Here is a 24336-nt window from a genome sequence, read left to right as displayed (position 1 = left end):
AGACAAAATTATCTCCCTATTACCTAGCTGTCGCTAACACCAGTTAGCAACAGCTAGTAGGAGTGGGCCCCACTTTGCATGTCAGTGATATTTATCACTAATGACATGCAAAGTGGGCGTGCCAAGATGTTAGCGACTGAAAACCGTCTCTAACATCGCTATCTCCTATTACCAACTTTTGGAGATATTCGCGCTAAGCGCGAATATCTCCAAAAGCTAACACCTGCCCTAAGCAGTTCTTAGCCATGTTATCCAATGGGAGGTGGATAACATGACTAAGAGCATTAGCTCGGTAATGCATGAATATCGCTGACTTTTCAACGATATTCATGCATTGCGGCGATTTTTATCGCATTTGCGATAAACCTTGGTAATACCAAGGTTTATTTGCGGTAAAAATCGCCGCAGCTCAGCGGTAAATTTTTGTCTCTAACCAAGCAATAGCGATAATTATCGCTATTGCTTGGTAATATGCCCCAAAGTTATCAGTTTGATCTGGGAAATACTGAGCACTAAACAGAAACTGTATTGTGAATATTGTCCAGAAGCTTCTGGAATTGGTGAACTGGTGAATGGCACAATGAAAATCAAATTAGCAAAAATGTGTGATTCCACTGACTTGAAATGGCCGGATGCTTTGCCTATAGTTCTAATGACCATGAGAAATACACCTGAAAGAAGGACAGGTTTAAATCTCTACAAGATACTATTGGGACAAGCCATGAGACAAGTATACATGTACCTGATCAAGAAGACAGGCCACTGAGAAATAGACTGCAGATTTTGGATACATGTTCAGAATCAGGTGCTAAGCAACCAGAAGCTGTTAACACAAGGGAAACAGACTGTAAAACTGGTGAATTAAGACCAACAGTCTGTGAGAGTGTACAGCATGGTGTAAGACTAAATGATTTTTCACCTGACAACGATTTAGACAGTACTACAGAACTAATACAACAGACACACAGACCAAATCTGAAGTACAAGTCACTGGAATGGACATATGTGGCACATCCTGATATACAAGAGGAAACGGATAGCCAGGAAAGTCTGAAAGTGACTGTACAGGAGGTGGTCAAGGAAGAAGAACATTCGGAAATCCTGAGAGTTATCTTATCTGACAGTATAGGAGAAACAGATGATCAGGAAATTCTAAACAAAGACTGGGGACCTATGGATAGGGCTGATTTACACATGAATTTAGGGATTACTTGAGGTCACCATAACAGTGTTACAGAAAACACTTCGGGGTTTTAGCACACACGACGAAGACGATTTTTAATGAACCATTTCTAATTAGTTAAAATAAAAGAAGGGGAAAAGAACTGAAAGTCATTCAAGTGTGGAAACACACTTTGTACATACAGTACATATTTTGTATATTCTATTTATAGGATAATTTAGATACCATAGTAGATTTGGACAGTCTTAAAAAAAATTTCTTTGCTTTGGGTGTAAGATGTGTTTATGGTGTACCATTTTTCTAATGGGGCTGTTAACAATGTACAAATAGTTGCACAAGTAGATAGATTTGCACTTCACAAGGATAAGTAAGTTTCAGATTTAGAACTAAAGATAACATTTTTGTAGAGAACAAGGGAAATGAAAAAAATTGATGAACTAACAAAATAATTGAGAAGAAGTGTCTGATCGAATAAAAAAATGTTTCAGTGGAATGAATGGGTGGTTTGGGATTTGGTGATGATGAGATCATCAATGTGGGGAGTTGATAGAGTGAAGTACAGAAGATTTTGTGTGTACCACGTTCAGACCAATCACCCCCATAATAAAGTAATATATTAATTTTGATTGCTGTGTATTAACCAAAACACACACATTACAAGTGGGAAATGCTTTGCATTAACAGGTTTTGATTAACATATTATTTAATTATGTAAAATGCATGTTTAATCTATTTTGTGCATTTAAGTAGTGTAATAGTGCATGTCTATGTTGTAGTGTACATTGTGCATTGCATGCTGCTTTTTTGCTTCATTTTTAATGGCTTGCAGTATGATACTTTTCTGCTAGGCAACAGCTTTAAAGGATAAATATTAGCCAGGGCACAGTCCGAGTCAATTACCACCAAAAGGATGACTTTTTCACACTCTCCCTCGCTTTCTCTCCTCTACTTTTCTTTATCTGTCTTTCAGTCTCTCACTCTCTCAATGGGATTGCTCTTCCTCCCCATGTCTTCCTACAACTGTTCCTGTCCTTTTTTTCTTTCCATCTCTCTCACCTTCATCTCTTTCTATGTCTGTCTTTCTCTCTCTTTTGACGTTTTTCTAAACTTCCCATTCTCTCCGCCTCTGCAACCTCTCTCTGCCTCTCCCTGTCTGTGCCTCCCCATTTCTACGCCCTTCTCTAACTTTGCCTGTCTCTGCTTTCAAGGGAGTGGAGGGGAGAGGCAGGTATTACCACACATCTCACTGCACACTCTGGACAATGTGGCAGCTAAAGGATGGCCACCAGATTTTGTAGAGGGTCTAGATGGACTCCACGAGGGATGAAGGGGCCTCCATCTGGAGCATCTGGAGACTTCCCGCATTGGACGATCTCAAGTACCCACACAAGCACAAGTATACCAGGGCCAGCAACTCTTCTGTCTGCCACAGGACACCTGAGTGTGGGCGTAACGGAGGCATCTGCAGTCCCTGCCGTGAAGGGGTGCCAACATCTGACAGGGTCCCCCAATTCAATTAAATATTTATTAAAGATTTGGAACTCCACAGAGGTCCACATTAAAATACTTGCATAGTATTACCTTACATGTATTACTGCATGTATTTTATTGTGGACCTCATTGGAGTTCCAAATCTTTAATAAATATTGAAAATATTGACAGGGTCCCCCATTCAGCTCCAGAAGTATGAATACCTGTGAGGTATGGAGCTGTCACATTCTGTAGGGGAGTCGCATCATTTTGTGTTATGCCACTATATATGAGGTAACTTTGGCTCTGCCCCAGAAAACACCCCAGTGTAGGGGTGACCCAATAAGTTCATGGCTACCACCTGCCCCAATACTTATACCTCTACCCCGGCCAACACTTCTTTCTAAGGTCAGCAATATTGTTACCGCTTACTGACGAGTAAGAGGGGAGAACCAGGCCATGTGACGGACTTTGGATAATACTACACAAGCCAACCACAGGTCAAAGGGCCCCTTACGAACCCAGTGCAGCAGCTTTATTTAATGCAGCCGGCATTGTATTTATTCACCTGTGAATAAAATGTAGGAGACTGGCTGTATGCTACATTTGCTGCTTCTGTAATAAAGAACGAAGCAAGCAACGTGCTGTCCGCCACCCCTCCACGTGTGAAGAAGGATGAGGCTATGTTTGAAGCAAAATCTGTTTTTGTTTCTTTCTCCAGCACATAAACTGGAAAAATAGTGTATACCATTTGTGTAGAATATACATATATTGTAGCCCTTCACCCAAGGCTGTGGGCTACATTACTTCTTACACATTATGTGTAGTGCATTTTTCCTCCTTTTATTAGTGAACATTTGAATACTTTGTGGTTTGGGCAGGACTTTAAGTGGGAAGAAACCTGGTGGTGCTCAAAAAGGGGCGGGGCACATTTCTTAAAGGGGTGTGGCCTATCCGAGTAGGGGCGTGGTCTAAATCTATATACCTAGCATTGTGTGCTTAAGAAAATCATGAAGTTGCATCCAGCAAAGGATAATAAAATAGGCAAAAAGGTATATTTCTTAAGTATAAGCCATAAAATATCAAACACTTTAAAACATGTAAAAATTATTTACATTACTTAAAAATCTATTGCAGGATTTTCCAAAACCCTTGAAGATATTCACTGTGTCTATTTTGCTGGGGTTTTTCACAACAATTTTCTTTAGCAGACCTTCTACCTTTTGCCAGCCAACTCTTTACATACAGCTTTGCGTCAAATGTTTCAAATGGAGGACCATTGAGTTTTACCCATAAGCATGAAGAAATGGTCTCTACAAGAAGAGAGGTCCTTGTTGGACCAGCAATTAAGTTCATTGCGCTGAAACCTCTCTCGCAATCCGCATTACTTGCTGGCAGGGTTTCCATGCAAACTACTAACTTTTTTAATGCTTCAGGGGTTTTCTTTCCACCAAAATCTTTGAAAAGTCTAAAAGCTTGGATAGTATCTCTTGCTGGCAGATGAAACTCTGAACACAGTTTCTGGATATCTGTTTCACCATAAAAAATGCATTCATCACCAGGAGGCAAGTTGCCTGCACACTGAAGCTGGCTATAAGTTCTTTCTCAGAATCTGCGGCACATCGTTTATTGATATTTACTGACAGACTTTGGTAAAACTGATTTGGATTAAGGGCAACAGAGTTACTTTTATCATGGAAAAGAGGAACATTCTTGAATTTGCCCTTGTCAACTGCTCTCTGAGCCGCAGAAGGAAACTCCCCTGGTGAGTCCTTCATTGCTCTAAATATACATACTTGACTAACCAAAAGTCTGTGGGCATTAACAATTGTAATGTCCCTCCTCTGTAAGGAGAGTGATAAGTCTTTGAGCTCTTGAAGTGCATCACCCATTACCCCAAATCTCTGATAAAAGAATAGGATGTAAGCTTCTTCAAGAGACCTTCATACTTACTCCGGTCTCTTATGGGTCTGGATTGGTTTTTAGAAGCATTCTCAAAATGTTTGCACAAGATAGAAAAGCAGTTCCAAACAGCTTTCATAGATCTGTAACTGGATGCTACTTATCTAGTATCAAGCATTTTCCCTATCTTCTGAAGCTGTACACATAGCTCGCTGACAGCCAGATTTAGCTCTCTCTGGTTTTTTGGTGACATGCTGTATGTGGCATACAATGAGTCCATGAAAAACTTGAAGTGATTGACCCTGGCAACCTCATCAACTGTATCTGCCACAGCAAGTTCTAGTCTGTGAGCCAAACAGTGCCATGTCAGTACAAGATTTGGCCGGGAGGAGTAGCTCCTGGGTCTCAGTAGGGCTGTGCCTGCCTGCCACAATGCTGGCTCCACTTCCTGCGCTGCATCTGATGGCCCTGGCCCACACTCACAAAGGAAGAAGAGGTGCACTGGCAGAGTGCACCCATCTGCATGTAGAGTACATGCAGATGGGTCTATTCAGCCTTGTGCTGACTCAGCCAGCCTCCTGGAGCCCCCCGCCAACCCCTGTCACTCACAAACCAGACAGCCAATACACAACCAGGCAGAGGCACACAGAAAGGTTGAACAGAAAAATAGCCACTTTCTAAAAGTGCTATTTCCAAACTTAGAATTTAAATACCATCTTCACTAAAGGATGTGTTATTAAATTCTGCGTTCAGGGATACCAGATTCCATATCTCTATCTTGCTGTTATGGGAAGATATACAGGTAAACATGTTACACAGCATTCCCCATGCTATCCTATGGGCAAGATAGCCTTTCAATAGTAAAAAAACTAAATTGGCAGTATTTCACTATCAAGACATGTTACCCACACTAGTAACACCAAATAAAAACCGGGACTTCTGGTCACCCTACCTTTGACCTTTGAGGCCCGAAAATAGAGCCCCGTAGAGCCCCCTTTCGAGGCCCCCCAAAAAACTGGGGGGCTAAGACCCCCACAGACAGCTCCCACTTAAAGCCCTGGGTTTGGGGTATTTCTATGTGCCAGTGCTCGTTTAATGACTCAGCAATTCCCCGCACCGGAGTCTCTGCTAGTGATGTCTTCCCAATATATATCCGTCGCTTGTTCTAGCACTCACGGTCTCACACACCGCTTTGAACAATCAAGGATTTCAATATGTCTGTCCCATTCGAGAACAGGTGTAGGCTCTAAGCAGAGGGACAGCATGCTATCTGAAGTAATGGAGATTTGCATGATAGGACCTGCAATTTCCTGTAATCAGGTTGCTTTTATTGTGCTCACGAAGGTCTTGCACCCAGCCAGCCAATGAAATGATGAATCCGTGTCATAGTGTGTTTCGTTGACCAAGTGATTCTTTAAGTAAATTTTAAAAGGGCGCTCCCGATTATCAGTGGGCATGGTCAATGTTCACTTCAAGTGCCCATGGCCGCCAGGAGCAAAGGCCGCACTCTTATCAGACTGTGCTCTTGTAAAAGTGCAGGAGTAGAGAATCTACACACTGCTCTTAGATCAGCAATGTGCCAGCCACACATCATTGCCATGTTTGGGGGATGGCGATTTGTCTCACAAACTTGCCTTGGTTTGTGCCGGGGCTGAATAGTTAGCAAACAATATAATAGCAAAAATTATAACAAAACGAAGTTTGAGCAAAATCTGCACATCACAAAAGTGAAATGATTAGTACTACTTATATGCCAAGCAGCCACAAATTCTGTAGTTTTGACTTAGCTAGACAGGCAATACAGTATGTGAGTTTTTCTTCATAGGCAGGACTTGACATGCAGCTGTTATTTCTCTCACACACTGTTCTCAAATACCAGAGGTAGGGATATGTATTAGGGCAGAACTTCCACGTTGATTCTATCAAGCAGCAGAGAGCTTGGCATATCCCGGCACAGGAGGCTGCTCCTAGTTCTCAGTTGTTTAATGCTTGAGAGTGCAGCTCTCTGCTGAACCTATTCTACCAACAATACAGAGAACTGGCCTTAGGTCAGCCCAGCCATTGCCTTCTTATGCCAGTCCTCTTCAGGCCTTGCTTACAGACTGTCAATCACACTTTGGCTCCTCTTATAGGATTTGTTCTCTCTCACCATCATGCTATTGACTGTTTGAAGATGCTTCTGTTGCAGTGCATGAGGGACTATTTTACATCTCAAATCTGCACTCAAGCACCCCACGTCTTGTCGCATTTAGTCCTTTCTTTCACATATGTCTTCTCTGCTTCTCCATGTCCTCTTTCTAATAGCACTCTGATGACCCTCTCTCTTTGGCTATAGTTATGACACCTCAATCTCTCTTGATCCATTATGAGGCCCAGCACCTGCCTTGCTTTCACTGCCTGTTCTAGTTACTTAATCTCCTCATCACTTCATCTCCTCTTTCTGTCCCCTCTGCTTCTCCATGACCTCTTTTTCATTGCCCTCTGATGACCCTCTCTCTTTGGCTGTGGTTCTGACACCTCACTCTCACTCAATCTTGATCCATTATGAGGCCCAATACCTGCCTTGCTTTCTCTGCCGGTTCTAGTCACTTCATCTCCCCACTCAGGGTCAGTTATCCTCATCCCCTTTTTGTATTAGCTTTTTTCTGCTTTCAACCACTGTGGCTCCGGCCAGTCTCTGTGGAGGCAAAGTACCAAGAAGGAGGTGACAGAGACACCATTAGAACAGCAGTGCGAGAGGCTCAGTGCGTGAGCACCAGACAGCTCTCCTGCCATACTGCTGCTCTCTTATGTCTCTCTTCTGCTGGGCACTACCAAAGTAAATAGCTGTTCATTCCATTCACAGATACAACCCAGACCTTTTGGCTTTGTCAATGCTTGTTAAATGAAACTTCTCACGTCCTACCTCATTTCTGTCTTCGCTTCAGATCAGACTGTCATTCAGTGCCTCTACTCTTCTGTTTTCATTGGGGTACACAGAGCAAAGGGAATAGAAACAGCAATGTACACACACAATGTACACGAATTATATTGTTAGGTAAGTATGTCAAGCCATCAATATAGAGCAATTATCCCACAGCATTGTAGGCAAATGAACAGAACATAATTAGCATGCTCTGTGTTAGAGCACACTCCCTCACTGAGACCATAGAAGGCCTCATTGCCACTTCAGCGTCCAGGTATGTTGTTCTCCAAGAGACTTTGGAAGTGGAAGGGTGTCCCTATTAGCAGTGGGTGGAGTAAAGCATCAGGATCTATATGAATTACTGCTACAGATCCTGGCAGGTTTTTCTTTTCTATGGCAGAGAAGCCTTAATGTACAGAATTCCATGAGGACCTTGGGAGCTGCAGAGGACAATGGTGTCTTGATCATCCTTCCCCAACTTACTTCACAGACTGCACTGAACTCTGTAGATAAAGGAGGCAAAGTTCTTTTCCTTATAGACTCTTCCTTTTTATTTGTTGTCACTCACCAATCGTAGAGTACTTTTTCCGGCACAGGGGTGCCAGGGTGTTAAGAAGCATCACTGTGTGTGGGCTGCGGTGATCATGGCAATCGCCATCTTGGCAACATTTTCAATATGGTATCCTGACTTTTCTTTTGGATTTAGTTTCATGCTAATCTAGCATGGATGGAGAAATTTTGGCCTGTGTCTAACAATTTGAGGTCCAGGACCTATCCTATGACCTGGAAAGGTGCATGCTATCACAGAATTCTGTTCCTGTCATAGGTGCATCACATAAAGCAGTGGTGGCAGCATAACATGTTTTATGATTATAGTGTGACTGTACCTTTTTAACCTGTCTAGTGTAAAGGTGCGCTGTTATGTGAAGATCCAGAACTTGCAGTGACATCCATTGAGCATGCCAATTGCCGGTGTGAACACAAATAAAGTGTGATCTGTGATGCCTGCATGGTACATGACTGTGTGTGTGTGTGAGTCTAAATAAAAAAGCCAGTAGTATTAGTCCTGGGTTCCATGGCATGGTTCTCCTCTAACATTTTGCCCTCAACAACTTCTTTCTGCTGGTTTTAGGACTGCTGACAAGTGCTAAAGTGCTTGTGCTATCCACTTTAAACATGGTGAAATTGACTTACACGCAGTTTGCACATTTAATTTATTGGAAGTCCTTAGTAAAGTGGTACTACCTTTGTCCAGGGCCTGTAAATTAAATGCTACTAGAGGGCCTGCCACACTGATTGTGCCACTCACTTACGTAGCCCTTTAAACATGTCTCAGATCTACCATTGCAGCCTGGGTGTGCAGCTTTAGACTGCCATTCTGACATGGCAAAATATACCTTTTGCCAGGCCCAAACCTTTGTAGGGTAGGTAGGGTGCAGTGTATTTAACAAATAGGACATGTCATTTTAAGTTTTACATGTCCCGGTAGCGTAAAATCTCTAAAATGCATTTTTCACTGCTGCAAGGCCTACTTATCCCATAGAATAACATTGGAGTTACCTTATTAAATAAAATAAGCTGTAACTTCCAATTGGGAACAGGTAGACAAGTTGAGTTTGGTATCTAACAAATTTATTTAAAAGCTGTCTTTAAAGATAAAGTCAGATTTTTAATCACAATTCTGAAAATGTCACTTTTAGAAAGTTGGTATTTTCTTGTTCTAACCATTTGATGCCTGCAGCCTGTTCCTGGTTCACATGACTACGTGTAGCTGGCAGTTGGTCTTCGTGTATTGCTCCCAGACAGTGAGACAAAGGAAAGATAGGTATTGGTAGGATGGGCCATTCTGAGGTCATGAGGGGAGGAGCTCTCACCTACCACACTTGCACATCACAAGGGCTCAACCTGAGCAGTCTCACAAAGGTTTTTAGTCTTTTGTGACCTACAAAAGCTGAGGCCAGGACAGAGAGAAATGAGATGCCGGGCACTTCATGGGGGTGGAAACCCCTACAAGTTTCCTCTACATTAAAGCGGGCATCAGGTCTAAATATTGGACCCTTAGACCCAACTCTTTAGTACACTTTTGGACCTATAAACTCACCAGGAATAAGTACTTCTGTGCTGCTGAAAGGACTGTCCCTCTGCTGGCTTGCTGCCTTGCTGTGATGTGCTGACCTGCTGCCTTTTTGCCTAGGTGAGAAGGAATGGGCATGCATCTCCAAACCCAGGACACCAGAGTGACTCCAAGGGTTAGTTGGTTCCTGATCAGAAGCATCAGGTGGTGCTACTCCAGTCCTGGACCCTCGGAAGTGGGCCTGATCGCACTCTGCCAGTCCATCTGTGGATTAAGCAAAACTGGTGCATCTCCCACAGAACCGGCGCATCACTCTCTGAACAAGTGCATCCCCTCTGCTGTGTGATCTTCCCCAATGCAAAGACATTGTTGCATCTCCATGCAAGGACATCACCCCGCTCAACGCAGCCCATCAGAATGGCTGCTGTGTGACGCACCTCCACGCAAGTACAGCGCCTCGCTCTGTGCAGGTCCGTGAAGCTCCAGCAGGCCTTACTGGGTCCCTGTTGCTAGCCCACACTCCACCGTGGTCAGCCTGAACCTATGACTTTGTCCCGCTCCCGCGGGAGTAGATAACCACAGTTGGAGCTTCTTTATTTTTGGCACTGTTTTCACTGATAGTTTAAAAGTTGCAAATCTCTTGTCCTACTGATTGGAGTTTTGTTTTTTTTGGTCTTCAAACAATCAATCAGTCAATCAATCAGGGTTTGCACAGCACAGCTATTCACTTGTGATGGTCTCAAGTTACTGTAAGGGGGGCTGCTGATCCGTCTGCGCTGTGGTGTTCAGTTGAAGATCCAGGTCTTGAGGTCCTTCTTGAATTGGGCCAGCAACAGGGATTGTCTGAGGTGGGTTGGCAGGGTGTTCCAGGTCCTGGCAGAGAGGTAGAATAAGGATCTTCCTCCAGTTCCTGTCTCGTGGATCTGAGGGAGGGTGAACAGGGCCAGCTGGGCAGATCGGACTTGTCTGGTGGGGTGTGGAATGAGAGGCAGCGGTTCAGGTATGTTGGTCCTGTGTTGTGGAGGGCTTTGTAGGCATACTTAAGGAGCTTGAAGGTGATCTCTTTGTTGACAGGCAGTCAGTGGAGTTCTCTGAGGTGTTCGGAGATGTGGCAGTGGCGAGGAATGTCGAGGACCAGTCTGGCTGTGGCATTTTGAACATTCTGACGTTTTCTGAGGAGTTTCTGGGTGACGCAGGCGTAGAGTGAGTTGCCATAGTCGAAACTGCTGCTGATGAGTGTGTGGGTGTTTTTCTGGATTCGGTGGGGATCCATCTGAATGTCTTTCGAAGCAGGCAGAACGTGTGGAAGCATCATGAGGTGACGTTGTTGATCTGATGCTTCATTGTGAGTGAGGAGTCCAGTACGATGCTGAGGTTTCGTGTGTGGTCTGTGGGGGTGGTCGGGGTTCCCAATGTGGGGTCCATCATGAGGCGTTCCAAGCTGAGGGTTAGGGTCCTAGGATGAAGACTTCAGTTTTGTCCGAATTCAGTTTCAGGTAGCTGCTCCAGGTGGCAACTGCCTTCATTCCTTTGTGGAAGTTGTTTCTGCTGGTTGTTCGTTCGTTGGTGTAGAAGATGATGTTGAGTCTGTAGTTCCTGAAAATGGCCATGAGGGGGCCCATGTAGACGTTGAAGAGGGTAAGGCTCTGAAGGGACCCAGGGGGCTCCACAGCTGATCTCTGTGGGTTGGGGAGAAACGGCGGTAGTCGGACAGATGCTGGTGTTGTGGAGTCTCTTGATTAGGGTGGGGTGGAAGATGGTGTAGAAGGCTGCTGAAAGTTCCAGGAGGACGAGGGCTGCAATTTTGCCTCAGTTGAGGAAGGAGTGTGTCACTGGTGGCAGCGAGAAGTGCAGTCTCTGTACTGCCGTTGCTCCTGAAGCTGGATTAGGAGATGTCCAGTACGTGGTTTGGTTTCATGAACTCAGAGAGTTGGGTGTTGATGGCCTTTTCAATGACCTTGGCTTGCAAGGGGTGCAGAGAGATGGGTCTAAAGTTCTTGAGGTCTGTTGGGTCGGCGAATGGTTTGATCTCTGCATATTTCCAGGTTTTGGTCTCAATGGAGCAGTTGATAGTGTGGCAGAGCTCAGGGGTGATGTAGATGGCTGCTCTGTGGAAGATGTGGTGTGGACATTGGTCCGCGGAAGCTCCGGAGTGGATGCTCTTCACGGTCGTGAGAGTATCATCAGTGGTTAGCAGCGTCCAGTTGAGCAGGATCTGTTGGGGTGCAGCGTAGTTGGGGGCTGTGGTGTCGGGCTTGATGGGAGGGTCTTGGGTGTCGAAGCTGTCATAGATAAGCCTGATCTTATGGTAGAAGAAGGTACCGAGTATGTTGCAGAGGTCTTGGGATGTCCGTGGTCTCGCTGTTGGGTCTGGAAAACTCCTTGCTTATTGCGATGATTTCTTTACTGTGGTGAGTAAGTTGGAATTTATTGTGTCCTGGAGGGCCATTTTTTAGTGGTTTTGAGGGGGAGGTGATATGTGGTGATCGCTGCTTTGAAGGCTGTGTGGGTTTCTGTGGCTTTGTTGTTCCTCTATATCTTCTCTAGATGTCTACAGGTGTGTCTGGACTCATGGAGGGCTGGGTGAACCAGCTGGCTTTCTTGGAGTGTTGCTTGCCGGGTTCCTTTGTAAGGGGTGCCAGAGTGTCGACGCAGTTGGAGATCCATCGGTGGAGGTTGTGTGCTGCGGTATTGACGTCTGAGTCTTTCAGCAGTGGTGTAGTGCTGAGGGAGAAGGTTAGCTGTTCCTCAGTGACCTTGTTCCAGCTTCGGCCGGGGGGGGGGGGGGCGGTTAGGGTGATGGTATAAGGTGGGTTTGGTGAAGGCGAAGTGCACGCAGTGGTGGTCGGTCCAGAGGAGTTCAGTGGTGTTGTTGTAGGTAACGTCTTCGCTGGCGGAAATTGGAGCCTTGACTAGCTGCTTGAGTCCTACATTGGAGAAGTTCTCCAGAAGGGATGCAGCGCTCTGGTCATTGGGTTTGTCCTAGTGGAAGTTGAGACCGTGAGTAGTATGTAATCAGTGGATGCAAGAGCCTGGACGGCGATGAAGTTGATGATGGCTTTGGTAAACGGCAGTCGGGATCCAGATGTTCTGTAAATGAAGGTGACACAGGGGTGGTGTTGGGGTTGGTCTGGATCCGGAAGTGGAGGTGTTCCATGGTAGTCATTGGCTCGTTTGAGTGGGTGGTCAGGCGGAGGGTGATTTTGTGGATGACGGCGATGCCTCCTCCTGGTCGGTTGGCATGGTCCGTGCGGGTGATCTTGATTGTATTACTAAAATAAACTCTATTATTCTATATTGGTGTGGGATTTATTTTGTGTTGTGTTTTCACTTTATTACTGTTTGAAACACTGAATACATACTTTAGACATTGCCTCTAACTTAAGCATGACTACTATGTGCCAAGCTATCACAGGGTTGAGCACATGGTAAATTGGGATTTGGTTGTGACTTTACCCTGACAAGGATTGTGGTTGCTGCTTGAGTAGGGTTTCTTCCTCCTCAACCGGTAACCAAATTTCTAACAAGTAGGATCCATTTAGAATCCATTTTGGATGTGTTGGCTTAGCATGGCACAATGGAGCATAAGGACAACATCTGTAGTGAGTGGAAGACTATTCCCTGCATTCCTGTGAATAAAAGATTTATGAACATTTTGTTACCAAGAAGCTGCTGATTTGTTCGTCCTATTTGGTTTATGACAGGGATTAAGCTTGAGACTGCAGTTTCTGTTGTTTAAGGTGGGGATCTTTCTAGGCTAAGCCTGCATTCTTGTCTGCCCATGTGTACTGCTTCAGGAAGGCTGATGACAGACAGGTGCATAGATCTCAGACTTAACTGTGCTCATGTTTTGGATACTCCTGCTTGTAGTAAGCCCCAGTGATAACTGTTGTCAAATGCTGCATTCTACACATAGGCTATTTCTGGAGAGCAGCTTGAGAGAGGTACGTGAAAGACAATCACCCCAGATGTGAGGAATTATGAGACAGTGGCTCTACAGCACTTGTCTTGAAAATGTCCATGAAAGTGGGATCAAAATCACCCCCTTTTGTTCCAAGTTCTTTATGTTAAGGAAGACAGTGCTACTCATTGTACTAGAAGAACTGGTGTGGAAATTGAATGCTAGAACTTCAGACTTTTCAACTAAACGTATTGTAAAAACATTTGAACTGAGTCACTCATCTAAGCCCTGTGTGTGACAGTGACATAATCTGTACCTGTGCTTAATTCACTCCTCAACCATAGAATACTGGGGATGGAAATTACTAAGGTCACTGGGTGAGGACAGAATACTGGAAAGATTGATGTAGTGCTTACTGAGATCAGAACAAGGGATATAACTCTGTGATCACCAATGTAAATGGATAGTGTAGTATTTTGTTCTACTGTGTGAATAAAGTACTTATTTACAAAAAATAAGCTCTGGGCTGGAAATTAAGTTATTGTGTCTGTGGGTCCACTGCTGATTTCTGAGCTCAGCCTCCAACACCTACCTCCATGCTCACTCTCGCTACCTTGATAGTCAAGTGCAGGAAGTAGTGTACTTGCCCCAGGTTTCTGAGCCGTAGTAGGACGAACCCCAGGACATGTGTGCAAAAATAACAATCGATGGACAAAATGCAGAACAATGTCATACATTCACCCCAGTACAGAGATCTAGGCTTAAATCCATCATTTTTTTGCACTCCACACCACCCCAGTTCAGACATGGCCATATGCAAATCAGCCTTGACCCTGTGCCTCATGGGAACTGTCCAGCCCGAACTGCCAAGCCATGTCTTTCCTGGACCGGAATCAAGCATCCTAGGAGTGGCTTCTGGCCGTCAACTGCCTTCAGCCAGGATAGCTTGACTCCAGTGGTGTGGAGAGCATGGGACTCATGTCTGAGCATACCCACCCCACTCGGGGTGACAAATGCAAAAATAACAATTGATGGACAGAATGCAGAACAATGTCATACATTCACCCCAGTACAGAGATCTGGGCCAAAATCCATCATTTTTTGCACTCCACACCACCCCAGTTCAGACATGGCCATATGCAAATCAGCCTTGACCCTGTGCCTCATGAGAACAGTCCAGCCCAAACTGCTAAGCCATGTCTTTCCTGGACCGGAATCAAGCATTCTAGGACCGGTTTCTGGCTATCAGCCGTCTTCAGCCAGGATAGCTTGACTCCAGTGGTGTGGATATCCATCATTAGCCAGAAACCGGTCCTAGGATGCTTGATTCCGGTCCAGGAAAGACATGGCTTGGCAGTTCGGGCTGGACTGTTCCCATGAGGCATAGGGTCAAGGCTGATTTGCATATGACCATGTCTGAACTGGGGTGATGTGGAGTGCAAAACAACAATGGTTTTAGGCCCAGATCTCTGTACTGGGTTGAATGTATGACATTGTTCTGCATTCTGTCCATCAATTGTTGTTTTTGCATTTGTCACCCCGAGTGGGATGGGTATGCTCAGACGTGAGTCCCATGCTCTCCACACCAATGGAGTCAAGCTATCCTGGCTGAAGACGGCTGATAGCCAGAAACCGGTCCTAGGATGCTTGATTCCGATCCAGGAAAGACAGGGCTTGGCAGTTCGGGCTGGACTGTTCCCATGAGGCACAGGGTCAAGGCTGATTTGCATATGACCATGTCTGAACTGGGGTGGTGTGGAGTGCAAAAAAATACGGATTTAGGCCCAGATCTCTGTACTGGGGTGAATGTATAACATTGTTCTGCATTCTGTCCATCAATTGTTGTTTTTGCATTTGTCACCCCGAGTGGGATGAGTATGCTCAGACGTGAGTCCCATGCTCTCCACACCACTGGAGTCAAGCTATCCAGGCTGAAGACGGCTGATAGCCAGAAACTGGTCCTAGGATGCTTGATTCCGGTCCAGGAAAGACATGGCTTGGTAGTTCGGGCTGGACTGTTCCCATGAGGCACAGGGTTAAGGCTGATTTGCATATGACCATGTCTGAACTGGGGTGGTGTGGAGTGCCAATAAACAATGGGTTTAGGCCCAGATATCTGTACTGGGGTGAATGTATGACATTGTTCTGCATTCTGTCCATCAATTGTTTTTTTTTGCATTTGTCACCCCGAGTGGGATGGGTATGCTCAGACGTGAGTCCCATGCTCTCCACACCACTGGAGTCAAGCTATCCTGGCTGAAGACGGCTGATAGCCAGAAACCGGTCCTAGGATGCTTGATTCCGGTCCAGGAAAGACATGGCTTGGCAGTTCGGGCTGGACTGTTCCCATGAGGCACAGGGTCAAGGCTGATTTGCGTATGACCATGTCTGAAATGGGGTGGTGTGGAGTGCAAAAACCATCCATGGATTTAGGCCCAGATCTCTGTACTGGGGTGAATGTATGACATTGTTCTGCATTCTGTCCATCAATTGTTGTTTTTGCCCAGGACATGTGTGGCACATGCCCTCAGTCACCATGGGTAGGGCCAGTAGCCATTGTCTACCCTGTGGCTCCCCCTTATCGGTTTGCCCCCCCCCCTCCTAATGCGGTCTGACATGTGTATATGTGCTTAGAAAATAACAGATAGCATGAAAAACAGATATTCTGGCTACCAGGAGTGCACTCTTCATGATAATGTGAACACAGCCATGGCATGACGATGTTAGATACGGCTATCGTGGCCTTGAGCAGATGCTATCAGTGTTTCACAGACATGCCACAGAGATAACCAAGCCTACCGCATGCGTGGTTTGGCGGGCTAAATTGCAGGTTCACAGTGTCTCCAGATGTGCCACTGCAGAGGTGTCAAAGATGCACATCAAATGGCTGTTACTGATGGTATGTACCACAGGAGAGTATTTGTTGCAGTTGTACCCTTTCTGTCTCTTCTCTCCCTTCCCTCCTCGGAGATAACCCTTTCCTCTCCTTTTATTGCTGAATTGAGCGCTGCCAGGCCCTTCTGGTCTCAGCTCAAATCACTTTGCATGCCATTCCATGCCTTTCTGTTCTTGGACCGTTTCCTGGTATCGTGAAGCAATCTTGTTGCATTTGAAAGAAAACAGAGCTGCAATGATAAAGTATGTTTTGACCCTTATGACGCTTAATTTGTGTCACAGTGCCTGTGCATGGGTTTGAGGGTGGGGGCCATTAAGGACGCTTGCCTGGAGCAGCCGGTGGTCTGACATGTGCTTTGCCTGAAGTGTGAATACGCTGCTGGTCTGTGTGATGGCAGATGTTTCCGGGAAGGCCTGTGAGACAGTGGGTGGTCAGCTGGAAGACTAAAGGAGGGTCGTTTGAAAGTTGAAAATACAAGGTAGACCGCAGGGGTATTTTCAAACCCCACAAGGGGGGTTGAGCTTAGATATCCTGACTGCAACTTGGACTGTTGGAGGCTACAAAAGAGCTGACTGTTTTCTATTGCAGACAGGGAGTATACAAGGAAGCAACATAAAGCTTCATTTTTTGTGTGTCTGCTGACTGGGGCCACAGTTTACTTGTTAGACTGATCGCAAATAAACCGATGAATAATTGAAGTAAATGAGTTACCTGTCTACAGGAAATAAGGACTTGTGATTCTGCTTTTAAATATACGACAAAAGTCCTAAAATCTGTAATGGTGCAAAACAGTCTTTCACAGAAAGAGGTAAACTGTTGAAAGAAGAATGACCCACAGGAAGCAGGTAAGGTTTAAACAGGTTTATTCTCTTAGATAGCAGACACCCACGAACGAGGCTCCCGATGCCTGCATAGACCTCTGGAAACTGAATTAACGTTTCCAGAGCTCCCGCACACATCGTTCAGCATCGACCGTGGAACAACAATTGAAACATGCAGGGAGCTTGTGGCAGAAAACATTTAGGCGCAAGGACGGCGCAAGAAGCTCCATACCACAACTTCTCCCTCCTTAACAAAGTGAAAACATAAATAACAAAATGGGAAAATGCAAAAGAAAACATGAATAACTCAAAGGTTACATATTTTAGCTTAAAATTAATCATTGAACTTTGAAGGTATTATTCTCAAGTGACTGCCCAGACCTGCAATATCTGAGACAACTCTTCCAGAAGTTGTTGAAAGGTATTTGCAGGTTGCTTCAACAACCGAAAAAGGGTCAAGTTGCTCATGAGTAGTGTCCCACTTAGAGTTTGTAAATACTTTGTTGCTATTTTCAATCAGGGGCTGAGAAACAACTGAGGTTGAACTGTGCAACCAATTAGACCAGTCACACGTATCAAACTCTCTTTTGTTGAGTTTCATCAAGGAACAAAGTTGTGTATTAGAAGCGTCGAACCAACTCTTTTTCCACCAACCCCCTTCACCAAGTAGAGCAGATCCTTTGCTTACATTAGTTACTTAAACTGGTCAGGAAAACTCTGACAAACCTTTGCTGACTTTTCTGGGATTTTTAATAAGGAACCAGTCATTTATGCACAAATCTGTTTTTTTTAAAACCTTTTTCATCATCTTGGCTAAACTTCATAGTTTTCTGTTTTTGTGCAACATGAGCCATAAGACCATCACTTTCATTGCCTGCTTTTTCTACACACTGTTTGTTGAGAAGCCATTCTGGACATAAGTCTGTATGCACTCTTCTCCATCTCAAAAGAGTAAAAGTTGACACACCTGTAGTAGAAGGAGGTGAAATGCTATATGACCACACTTTTGTGCCAACAAAATCCTGAACATCCTGGCAAGACGAGAGAGCTGCTTGAATACCTTCATTTATTAATCTGTTTGCCCTCTCAACTAAACCATTGGAATATGGTGAATACAACGTAACTTTAAAATGTGTTACGTCATTGCTTGCCAGGAATGTACACATCTTGTGGGACACAAAATGTGTATCGTTATCAGTAACAATAATGGAGGGTGAACCTTCAATTGCAAAAACTCTCTTCATAAACTTAATTGCATTAGCCGTACTTGGTGAGTGACAAAACATGTGAGATATCCATTTTGAATGATAATCAATCATCAAGGTTAAAAACCTTATATGACTGGTCAAAACGTCATAGGGTCCTGAAAAATCCAGACCAACCTTGATCCAAGGTTTGACTGGAAAAGGAACAGGATGCAATGGTATATTCATCAATTTCCATTTTTTGTCTGAAGAAGACATTCTGATCAAGAGTCTGTACATAATTTGGTCTGAGCCTCTAAAGAGGGCCACCAGTAATAAGATTTATTAAGTTGTGACGTTTTAGAAACACCCAGATGCCCACGATGCGCTGCCTGAATAAAGTCTCTTCTAAGACCTTCTGGAGGAACAAACAAGTCATGGCACATGACCATATCATTAACAAGTGATAACTTTGAGGCAACCATGACAAAAGCTTTCAATTCTCCAGTCAATTTTCTACTTTCCGGCCAACCTTTTACAATGAATTACTTGACTTTCTTTAAATAGTCAAAAGCTTCCAACCAAGTCTGCTCTGATATATAAGGGAGCACTCTTTAACTGCTTCTAATGCCGCTACTACACATTCATTATCCATACCATCAGAAGCATCCAATGCATAATCCAAGGCCATGTGTGATAAGAAGTCAGCCCTGAATTTTTTTTCCACCTGAATATGTTTTATGGAAAAGTGAAGTTCTTGTAGTCTGGACAATAACTTCACCAACCTAGCTGAAGCTTTACCTAATCCAGCACCATTCAATATGTGCATGAGTGGTTTGTGATACCTAAATATCTCAAATTCACGTCCCCAAATTAAGTTTTTAAACTTTTCAATTGCCCACACACAAGCCAGGGCTTTGCGTTCAATGGTACTATAATATGTTTCTGATAACTTCAGCTTTCTTGAAGCAAAAGCTATTGTGTGTTCTTTGCCATCAACCCACGGTCCAAGTATTGCGCCCAACCCAGTAAGACTTCCGTCTATCATGAGAAAACGCTTACAGCTGTTTTGGAAGGCATGTCGTGCAGGTGCATCAATTATCAATTTTTTAACTTGGTCAAAAAGGTTGCTGAAATGTCATCTGTCCAAGCAAATTTTGAACTTTTCGTAAAAGGCCACGCAAAGGCTCAACCATCTGAGCATAACCCTTTACAAATCTTGCATAGTACTCTGCCAATCTTAAAAAAAATCGCAGAGCATCCTTATCTTTAGGACCACCAGCATCACTGATTGTCTTGACCAAGGACAATTAGGGTTTAATGTCCTCTGAAGATACTGTGTGACCCAAATAATCAAATTCTTGCGTGCCAAACACACATTTGTCAATCCTGATGGTCATACCTGTTTTGGCTAGCTCACTCAAAACCTTTCTAAGATTGACCAAAGGTGTTTCCCAGTCACTCGCAAATACCAAGATGTCGTCATGGTAGGTCTGGACTCCTGGCATGTCTCCAAAAAGTTTATCCCATAAATTCTGGAAGACACTGTCTGCGGAAGCCAGGCCAAAAGGCAATCTGAAATATTTGCAACCTCCAAAGGCAGTGACAAATGTGGTAAGAACCTGAGAGACAGCAGATAAAGATATTTGATGACACGCTGACCGTTAGTCAATTACTGAAAATGTTTTCACTCCCCCAAGACCAGCAAGGAGCTTCTGTATTTTGGGAAGAGGGTGACAGTCAATGAGAATGCTCTTATTACGTGAGCGCAAGTCAGTGCATAATCTGACCTCTCCTGACTTCTTCCTGATGACTACAATTTGAGATACCCATTCCGAAGAGTCACATGGTGCAATAACACCTTCATCACACAAAGACTTAAGAACTGTCTTGAGTTCAATCCTGGCACTTAGTGGAAGTGGATGTACCTTATAAACTATAGGTTAGGCATCAGCTTTGAGTTTAATCTGGTGTTGAAACCCTTTGTCAGTTCCAATCTTGTCAGGGAACAGGCCAGGAAAACAGTCTAACACTCTCTTAACATCTGCATTGTGCTCTTCCAGTCCCAAATAATTTCCTTGGTATGCATCATCATCAAATTCAATATCAACATAACCTTTAGGTAGCTCTCCTAACACAATGGGATTATCTGAACCTGGAATAAGATGTAACCCCATTTTAGCTAGATCTTGCTAGCCAATTATGTTGCATCCTTTGATAGCAACATAAACCTTTGTGCGAATCGATCTACCCAATCATTCCACCCTCAACATGAAATAACCTAACATGTCTATATCAAATTTTCCAAAGACTTTGGGATTGACTTCCGTGTTCATTAAAGTGACGGAGCCCTTCCATATCTCTAAAAATAGCATTTATGATAAATTGGTGATGAACTTCAAATCTACCAAATAATGCATTTCATCAAGGTCCTTTGACCTTTTTGCCGTCAAGAATCATGTTCCATTCTACTGTTAATAGCAGATCCTGCAACTGTTCTGTGCACCTATCAACTGCTTCAACAACTTCAACACTGTTGACTTTCGCTGTAAATCTCCCTGACCTACAGACTCCTTAAAAATGGCCTATTTTTTTTTTACAAAGCATGCACTTCTTACCCAGTGCAGGACAAGTGGGGTTATTGCTTAAATGGGACCTTGACCCACACCTGTAACAACTAGTACTATTTCGTCTGGGAGGTTACTTGGCATGCCTAGGTGCACTTACAACATTTACAGAATCTGTTATTTCATTAATAGGGATTTTTACTGCATTTACAAATTGTTCATTATGAAGTGCCTTTTAGGTGACCATAGAAAGTTCAATGCTCCTTGCAATGTCAATAGTTTCCAGCAGAGAGAGTTTCCTACAGCTAAGTAAACGTTATTTTCTTAGAAAAACAAGCAAAAACAAATTGATCTCGAATATAAATGTCAGTGTGTGCTTCAATTTCGCAAGTGGATGGCAGAGATGTAATCCTCCACACTTTCATCACAACTCTGTTTCCTCCCCAAAAAATTATGTCTCTCCAGCATTATGCTCGGTTCCTCGTCATAACGTTTAGCTATATGAGCCAAGGCCTCTTTGTAGGCATCCCAATGCTCACTATCACCAGAGCTTCCTTGAGGAGGAGGAGGAACAGAAGGCAAGTTTTCAAAGGCCTGTTGGGCTGCAAGACCAAGACAACCATATAAAACTGCAACTTTGTGAGCAAGAGGAAATTGAGCCGCATCAATAGCAATTAAATGGTTTTAAAAAATGTTAACCCATTGACGCCATACAATGTTTGGTGTACCACGATGTTGTAAAAATGGGGGAGGTTGAGCAAATTGTTGAGAAGATACCATGCTAAAAACATGAGGAAAAGTTAGAAATCTTAAAATAGTTAAAAAGATTAGGATATAATAAAAGGACAGTTTTAATGCAAGTATAATAAATGAAACAAATATTTCTTTAAAATGTGAGGTGAGCCTATCACCAAGGATGGAGGCTCCAAAGGGTATGCTGAGCTTTCAAGTTTAAAATTTCTTCTTTTTTTGTAAATATTTTTAAGTATAACAATAGTGGAGTGAGAGTGTCTCTGCAGGTGCTGACTCAATCTTAATATATATATATATATATATATATATATATATATATATATATATATATATATATATATATATATATATATATATATATATATTATATATTACACATGCAACAGAAGATGTGCCTGTCACCATGTTTATGACACTGTTTATTTTTGTTTTAACTATTGCACTATGTAAAATCGTCATCATGTTATTGGATTGATCGGTGTACCACCACTTACCTTTGTGCCCAGGCGTGTTCTACTACTCCACCACCAAAGGTTTGGCTGTGTGGAGGGAACGAGCGCCACAACCGGAAGGTTCCCCCCTCCACTTCCGGTGTGCCACCACCAGCAAGGTCAGCTCTCTAGCTTTCCGCCTCCCCCCCCGGTACATAAGACGATGTACTCAGTCAAGCGCAGCGGACGGGCGCAGCGGGCGCGCCGTCAGCGCGCTGGAGTCGCGCCAGAGCCATGCCCGTCTGCGCCCGTCCGCGCCGAGACCGGGCTGCGGGCTAGTCCCCCTGAGCAACCCGTCCAATTCCTGACATATAGCGTATTCAATTACTAGCCCTTAGACCATCTATGCACTGCTCGCACAAGCCACCCCACTTCATTCATTCAGAGCTGTCTTGTGGCCCTTTTATTTGCAAATTTTGTACACGTCCCCCCCCTAACAAAGATCGGTTTAGTTCACTGCAGGCGGCACTTATAAATGCTCGCTCCCTTCCAAAACACAAATTAGATATCCTTGAACTTATTACTGCACACTCACTTGATTTACTCTTTATTACAGAAACATGGGGAGACGTGGTGGCAGACCCAGATTTTACAGCTGCCCTGCCACCTGGTTTCTGTGTAAATCGCCTAGACAGACCAATAAAAAGAGGAGGTGGTCTGGCCATTATTTATAGAGATCATATCCGCATTAATACCACCCCTCTTCTTAATATGAGTTGTGAGGCACTCTCTTTTACGATTACTCTTACTGCCAATTAATCATTCTCAGGGAATCTAGTATATCGTCCCCCAGGCCCACGCACCAAATTCCTTGCTAACATTAACAATCTTTTAGAAAGGGTAGCAGGTACTCCTCATTTCACCATTCTCGGAAATTTTAATTTCCTTTTAGAGGCTGATACTAATAACGATACTGTATCACTCCTTGAAGATAATACAGCTGCAGGACTTAACCAACTAGTCTCGGCACCTACTCATATCGCAGGGCTCACCCTGGATGGGATATTTACAAACAATCTAGATATCTCCTATTCCTCACAACTGCCTCTTACCTGGACAGATCATTCAGCGGTATTTTTTGCCATTAGGCTTAATAATCTTACAGCCCCTCCGATGAAATCTGCGTTTCCAGTTACGTCTAGGAACTGGAAAAACATCAATATCCCACATTTATCGGCTATTCTGGCCTCATCATTGGATACAATCAAAACAGATCCAGACATAGCTTCTAATAACTATCTTTCACAACTTAACAATGCTCTAGACGTCTTCGCACCACCAAAAGTTATGTTTCGAAATCGCACTTCGCCCTCAGCTCCCTGGTTTTCTGAAAACCTGCGCTTACAGAGACAATTCTGCAGGAATTTAGAGAGACACTGGCGGAGACATTATAACCTCACAGATAAACTCATATATAAAAGTGCCCTTAATAAATACAAGCAGCAGTTAGTCATAGAAAAAAGCAGCTATTATGTCACCCAGATTGAATCAGCAGAAAATTCCATCAAAAAGCTCTTTTATGTAGTTAACCATCTGACTAATCCTCCTATTCCATCAGAAAAAACTTCCCAACAGCTGTGCAATTCATTGGCGGACTACTTTACTGACAAAGTAACCTCCATATTTTCTGTTTTCTCTCCTCAAGCTATGTCTACAGCTAAATCCCCAGTTCCCAATCATTTCCCTATTTCTCCGTCTTTTTCTTTTTTTCACTCAGTTACACTTGAACAAATTTCACACCTTGTCACCACCATTAAATCAGGTTCACGATTAGACCATTGTCCTCCTTGTATTCTTAACCTCATTCCTGAGGCTATCTCACCTGCAATAGCTACCATTTGCAATAATATGTTCCAGGCAGGTACTTACCCGTCGGTATGGAAAAAAGCGATCATCAGACCCCTTTTAAAAAAAACCTCCCTTGACCCCACAGACCCTGCTAGTTTCAGACCAATTGCATGTTTACCTTTTCCATTCAAAATTTTTGAAAGCCTTATGAATCAACAACTATCAGATTTTATTGATACTCACAATCTATTGGATGACACCCAATTCGGCTTCAGGAGTGCACACGGAACTGAAACAGCGCTCATCAAAGCAGCGGATGAAATCAGATACACACTAGACATGGGAGGAGCGGCAGTACTGATATTGCTGGACTTGTCAGCGGCTTTCGACACGGTCGATCA

General features: G+C 43.8%; 1 protein-coding gene and 1 pseudogene across 1 annotated transcript in view; both read right to left on the bottom strand.

The window, feature by feature from the left end:
* Positions 1 to 24336, bottom strand: part of ACSL5 (acyl-CoA synthetase long chain family member 5) — a 242869-nt gene that overhangs the window by 201065 nt on the left and 17468 nt on the right. The window lies entirely within an intron of this gene.
* Positions 3782 to 4733, bottom strand: LOC147712079 (E3 SUMO-protein ligase KIAA1586-like; annotated as a pseudogene).

Source organism: Lissotriton vulgaris, chromosome 5 (assembly GCF_964263255.1).
Source record: "Lissotriton vulgaris chromosome 5, aLisVul1.2, whole genome shotgun sequence".
NCBI classification, from domain to species: Eukaryota; Metazoa; Chordata; class Amphibia; order Caudata; family Salamandridae; genus Lissotriton; species Lissotriton vulgaris.
This window is presented reverse-complemented; position numbering and strand designations above follow the sequence as displayed.